This window comes from Elephantulus edwardii, unplaced genomic scaffold (assembly GCF_000299155.1).
Source record: "Elephantulus edwardii isolate Elephantulus edwardi_28Jun2011 unplaced genomic scaffold, EleEdw1.0 scaffold00247, whole genome shotgun sequence".
Lineage (NCBI taxonomy): Eukaryota > Metazoa > Chordata > Mammalia > Macroscelidea > Macroscelididae > Elephantulus > Elephantulus edwardii.
In genome coordinates this window covers 3360865-3367280 of record NW_006399997.1, presented here as the reverse complement: position 1 = coordinate 3367280, position 6416 = coordinate 3360865, and the positions used below count along the sequence as shown (strand labels likewise).

The 6416-nt window shown below is 39.3% G+C and overlaps 1 pseudogene; it reads left to right on the top strand.

Moving 5' to 3' along the window:
- Nucleotides 1-589: 589 nt before the first annotated feature.
- LOC102852996 lies at nt 590-964 on the top strand (annotated as a pseudogene).
- The last annotated feature ends 5452 nt before the right edge of the window (nt 965-6416 follow it).

The following is a 6416-nucleotide window of genomic DNA, read 5'->3' as shown; positions in this document are numbered from 1 at the left end:
ACTCAGTTTATTTTCCCCATATGTTCATCTAATTTTATGATCTTTATGAGAATCTCAGAATACTTAATTGTGCTTATGTGAAACTTATACCTGGACCAAGAAGCAGTTGTCAGAACAACATATGTCTTACCATCCTAGTGCATACAGAAAGAATCTGTATAGTGTTTAATTTTCAGAGCAAGAAAGTAATGCATGTTTCAAAAATCAGGAAAGAAGTGCATTGGGGATGCATACTGTCTCTGTACCTTTTCAATGTATATGCAGAACAGATCATTCAGGAGGTTGGAATTTATAAGTGGGATTGTGGCATCAGGATTGGAAGAAGATTCATCAATAACCTGTGTAATACAGATGACATAACCTTGCTTGCACAAGGTTAAGGAAGTGTTTAGTGCAAAAGATCAAAGACTGCAGCCTTCAATAGGGCTTGAAACTCAACATCAAGAAGACAATGATTCTTGGGCTGTTGGCATGTCCCACCGGTGGCTGCTCCTCGCTGGACCCTGTGTAGGAGTAAGGGGCTTCCCTGGGAACTGGGGGCTGCGTAGCAGCATGGAGCCAGGCCTGGGTACAGGTCCAAGCCAGCTGCATGTATGTGTGGGAACCTAGCAGCTCAGAAAATAATGTAAGAGTCGACCTCATTAACCATGATGGTGAAACATTAACGACCAAAGGAAAAATTTGTGACTCTTTTCTAGATGTTGAGGTTGAAAAGAATCTAGATATTGATGGTTTTGGTGCAAGCGAGAGAATCTTGGCCTACTCCAACTGTGACTTCATTGTTGAAGATCACATATATGAGAAGTTAGATGCCATCACTGACAAAGAGAATGACATGCTTGATCTAGCATATGGACTAACAGACAGGTCACAATTGGGTTGCCAAATCTGTCTGACAAAGTCCATGGACGATATGACTCTTCTCGTCCCTGAGGCAGTGGCTGATGTCAGACAAATCCCTTGATATGAGAGAGAAATCCTAAAATAGAACTAGTAGGAATATTTTTATAAAACCTTATCTATTTTTATCATTATTATTTATTAATGTGATTCGGTGACTGGGGTAATCAGGATGGGTGTGTCAGAGGCAGTGCGGTTGGCTCAGGGTAGAGCAGGGTTTAGGGCTGTTGTGCATAGGGTCGCTATGAGTCGTAAACGACTCGACGGCACATAACAACAACAACAACAAATGAGAACATGGATGAATGAATTTATTATTATAACCAGCCTTTCTATCTTCATTTACCTTTATAGTTCAGAAAGTATATAATCTTTATTTTGGTTAAATGACAGAGAGATTGAGATTATTAATGAAAAGCCACCTGGAAGCTGTGCAACAGTCCATGGTGATGCATCTCTTGGGAGACATTCCAATCAGCCTAGTGTAAGATAGCTACAGCCAATTAGAAGAGAGCAATACCACTGGCCACACAACCCACCTGAGGGTCCCGAGTAGCTCCATACATGGGAAAGGGCAGGGGACATCCAATCAGCATCCTCCACAGAGAGCTGACCACCGAATAGATCGGCCTACTTCCACCTCCCATCCCACACCTCACCCTGCGTATATAAAATCTTTGTTGTAGCTTCCTCATGACTTGCCATCCCCACTGCCTTCCTCCAGCCTGGGGCTGCAGAACTTCACTACAGAGCTGATAATAAACTCCTTTGTTTCACTTCATCTGGTTCTCCATGGCTTTTTACCTCACAATTAATAGCTTCAGTTTGCTTGGATCCATAATCAACACTCTTGGCACCAGCAGTTGGGAAATGAAACGAGTTGCATTAGGAAAATCTGCCATCAGGGGCCTCTCTAGACTGCTATAAAGCAATGAAGTGAATTTGGAGACTAAGGTGCAACTGTTCCAGGATGTGGTCTTCATAATTATTTACTATACATCAGAGAGATGGACAATAACTAAGGATCACTGAAGAATTGAAGCCTTTGAGTTGTGGTGCTGGAGAAGAGTATTGGACACACCATGGACTACCAAAAGAACTAAGAGGTTTGGCCTGAAGAAAGTAAAACCAAATTGCTCCTTAGAGTCAAAGATTTCAAAGCTCCATCTAATACACTTCAGGCACATGGCCAGGAAGGACCAGTCCTTGGAGGACATCATGCCTGGAAGGATAGAGTGACAACACAAGAGTGGAAGACCCAGGTGAGATGGATTGACACATTAACTGGTGTAATGGGGTAGGTGGTTTCAGAGACAGTGAGATGGGCTCAGGATAGGACAGGGTTAAGTGCATAGGGTCACTATGTGTAGCAAGCAATTTGATGACACAAAGCAACAATCAACAAGTGTTATTTTAAATATGCGTGTTAGAGTGGAGAATTGAGACATTGGGATGAACTGGTAGAGGAAGTAGGAGCTAAAATCAATGTATAAATTAAATGACTAAGTGATGTTGTTCTATTGTGTCCACTGTGGGGGAATTTTACCATGCTGTCATATGACTTTCAGGGAAGCAATATAACAAATTAACATCCTTTAGTTCCAGTATTCTCATCTGCCTCTGATAAAAGAGCCTACCTACAGGACTTCTAGGGATATTTTTCACAACAAAAGAAATTATGAAAAACTAAGCTACTTTGAAGATTCAAAGGTCAGCACTAATATGATTTAACAAGCACCGATACATAATGAGTGATCTTATTTAAGCTTCTATTTTGAATTCTTCTCTACTCACTCTCCTTTCTGTCGATAAGGCTGAATTCTGCCTTCATTTCCACATGCACCATGTAAACTGAATGCCTTTCTTAACTTTGGTCTAGCCACAGAGACACTTACCCAGTAGACTTCAGCTCTATATCATCAAAACCATCTGCCAGTATATGTGGGACTCTGGGATGTGGGCATACTGTGGGCTGGTGGCATGGAACAGTGTTGTCCTCTAGATGACTTTGGCAATGGTAAACTAATCATTGAATACTGAGTTGGCCAATACTTTTGGGTTTTGTCTTCTTTTCTGAGATTCCCTCTCCCTACACTTCCTGTTGGTAAAAAAAGAGAAATTTGAGCCCCTGGTTCACCTGTGTACATCACTGATAAATTGCTGTTATTCTTAACTTAAAAATTAATTCCCTAATTCCTCCAAAGGGTCAGACTATTCCTGGGCCTTCTCACAAATAAAACGGAAAGGAAAATACATCAAATAGAAAATTTTAGATGCAAAATTAGAATAATGACTCAGTTGCCTTCTTCCTTCAGCAATCTGCAAGTTTTTAAATGCAAAATATTCCCCCATAAGCAAAAGAAATGACACTCTTCTGGGGAACATGCTGGTGAGTAGCAATACGGTCAATATTGATATTTCCATTAGCCTGAAATCCCATTAGAGACACTAGTAATTAATTGCAAACTTATTTTGAACCCAGAAAATTTAACAAGAATACTATGTGCACATTGCATTCTAATTCTGTTGATCTAGGCCTTTCTATCTCTGGAAACAACTTATGTAATGAATACCTAACCTTTGCTAGGTGAAATGAGAGACTAAATGAAGCTCACATTTAAAAGTAACTGGAAATGTGTCAAATGAGTTGTAAGTGAATAAAGCATGTCAGAATGATTATTTTCTAAAGGTGACAGACACTTTAGCTGTATTTCCAAGTATGTGAGAAGCTATTAAAATTCTAGCAAGGCCTATCAGGTTCAGAGAATGACACTGAAAATTTATTACAGGTGCCAAATTCAGTCATATTCTGAAGCGTGTTAATGTTTTCCACTGCAGACTCTTATAAAATGCATTTCAAGATGAAGAGAAATATGTTTATGAAAATCACAGAGCCTAAGGAAAATAGAAGAATGAGTTAAGTGAATGTGTACATGTGTAAATTGCTGTATTATTAAGCAAGAAAAACTTCCCTTTCTTTGCTTGTCACTTTCCTAAAGGCCATGCATAAGGGTTACATAAGAAGAATCAATGCCTTTGAGTGGTAATGTTAAAGAAAAGTTCTGAATATCCCATGTTTTGACAAAAGAACAAATTAATCTTAGGAAAAATGTAACCAGGGTGTTCCTTAGAGACAAGGATAGCAAAAGTCCATCTCACATACTCGGGTATGTTGTTAGGAGGGGCTAGTTCTTGGAAAAGACGTCATGCTTTGAAAGGTGGAGGGTCAGCGAAAGTAAGGAAGACTCTCAATGAGATAAATTGACATAGTAACTGTGGCAACGGGCTCACATAGGTCAGAGATGATAAAGAGTCACAGGACAGGACAAAGTTCAGATATAATGTTCACAGTGTTGCTGTGAGTGGTAATCAACAGCACCTAACAGCAAGAAGGGTCATGTAGGAATACTGGTGACACATTGGTTAAAGTAACCTGCTAACTCAAGTTTCAACAGTTTCAATTCTTTAATCTGTCTTCGGCAATTTCCTCCCATGTAATTAAGTGCCTCTAGAAAAACCACTGAAGGTTCAGCTATGGTCATTTCCAACTCGATGGTACACAACAGCAACCCCTCTATGAGAGAAAGGTGTGGCAATATATGTGTTGTAAGTATCGTCATTGTGTTGTTATCACACTGACAAGTCTGAACTGACTCATTGCTGACCTGCCAGAGGACATTCAGAGACATTAAATCTCATGGGAGGAGGTTTTACATCCTTCTCTTATGAAGCAACTGGTGGATTTGAAATGTGTGTCTTTGGGTTGGCAGTGTAATTCCTTACCACTAAGCCTCTAGAGCTTGGGAACTTTACAAGGAATTCTATCCTGCCCTAGAGGGTCACTGTGAATTGAAATAAAATAGACAGCAATAAGGACAATCGTTGTACAATGCACTTTAACAAACAACTATAACGTTGTTGTTGTGTGTCATCAAGACAGAAGCTCTAGTGGCTTAGTAGTTAGGAATTGTGCTGCCATCCCAAAGGCATGTGGTTCAAACCATCCAGTTACTCCATGGGAGAAAGATGCACAATCTCTTCTCGTGTAATAATTGTTTCTGAAAATTTGCTGCAGGGTCAGCTGTGAGTCTGTTCCAACTGGATGGTGAAAAACAACCAAAATAACTAAAACATTTGGCTTTTCTCTTTTTATATTACTGGCTCCATGGCTTCACCTTCTTCTAATCTGACCAGATTTTTAAATAAGCCCCTTCTTTTTTTTAATTGTACTTTTAAATTGTACTTCTTCAAATGCATAAACTGTCTCTCATAAACATACTATGGGCTGCCAAGTAAACAAATAGGTCTGTATTGGATAGGGTGAAACCAAATTTTCGCTTGGAGGCTAGGATTTTGAAGCTCTGTCTCATATGCTTAGGCCATGCAGCCAGGAGAGATCGGTCCTTGGAGAAGGACATCATTCTCAGAAGAGTGGACAGACAGTGCAGGAGAGAAAGACCCCAGATGAGATGGACTGATACAATAACTAGGGCAATGGGGGTTGGTATGTCGAAATTAGTGAGACTGGCTCGGGACAGGGCCGGTTTCAGAGACAATATACGTAGGGTCACTACAGGTGACTCAAGGGCACATAACAAAAACACTCTATATTGGTTTGAATCAACTAGCTGCTTCAAGAGAAAAGTATGGGCAATCTCTTCCCATGTCATTATTGCCTCTGAAAAACTGCTGGAGCATCAGCTATGAGTGGCTTCCAGCTCAATAGTAGGCAATAAAATCAGGAAAGGTGCGCATCAGGGTTTTGTCTTTTAAGCATATGCATTCGATCTGCATGCTGAGTAAATAATTTGAGATGCCGGACAATATGAAGAGAAGAATCATCAACAACATGTGCTGTGCAGATAACACAATATTGCTTGCTAAAAGTGAATTAGACTAGAAACACTTGTTGCAAAAGTTCAAAGACTACTATTTTTAATATGAGTTACATTTCAACATCAAGAAAATAAAAATCTTCATCAGAGCAGTAACAGCATCATGAGAGAGAGAGAGAGAGTTAAGATACATGTAGTTAAATATTTAATGTTACTTGGATTCACCATAAAAAGCCATGGTAAGAGAAGTCAACAATCACAAGAGAAGTTGCATTGAAGAAATCTACCGGATCTCTCCAAAGTACTAAAGAAAAATGATATAAAGGGCAATGACAACATTTAAAAGCTAAAGTGTGCCAAAAAAAGTCAGAGTATTTTTAGTTGAGTGTGTGTGTGTGTGTGTGTGTGTATATATATATATATATATATATTAGTATTTACAATAGATTAGATTATTTAAATATAATATTTTATATATAAACATATAACAATGATGGACAATGAATAAGGATGACGGAAGAAGATCTCATGACTGAATTGTGTTGGAGAATATACTATGAATATACTGTTAATTGTTTTTGTTGATGGCCTTCGAGTCGAGCATGACTCATAGCGACCCTATGAAGTCCCTCTACAGCTACTGACATTTATCAAAGTTCCTAGAGTTTCCAGAGGCATGGA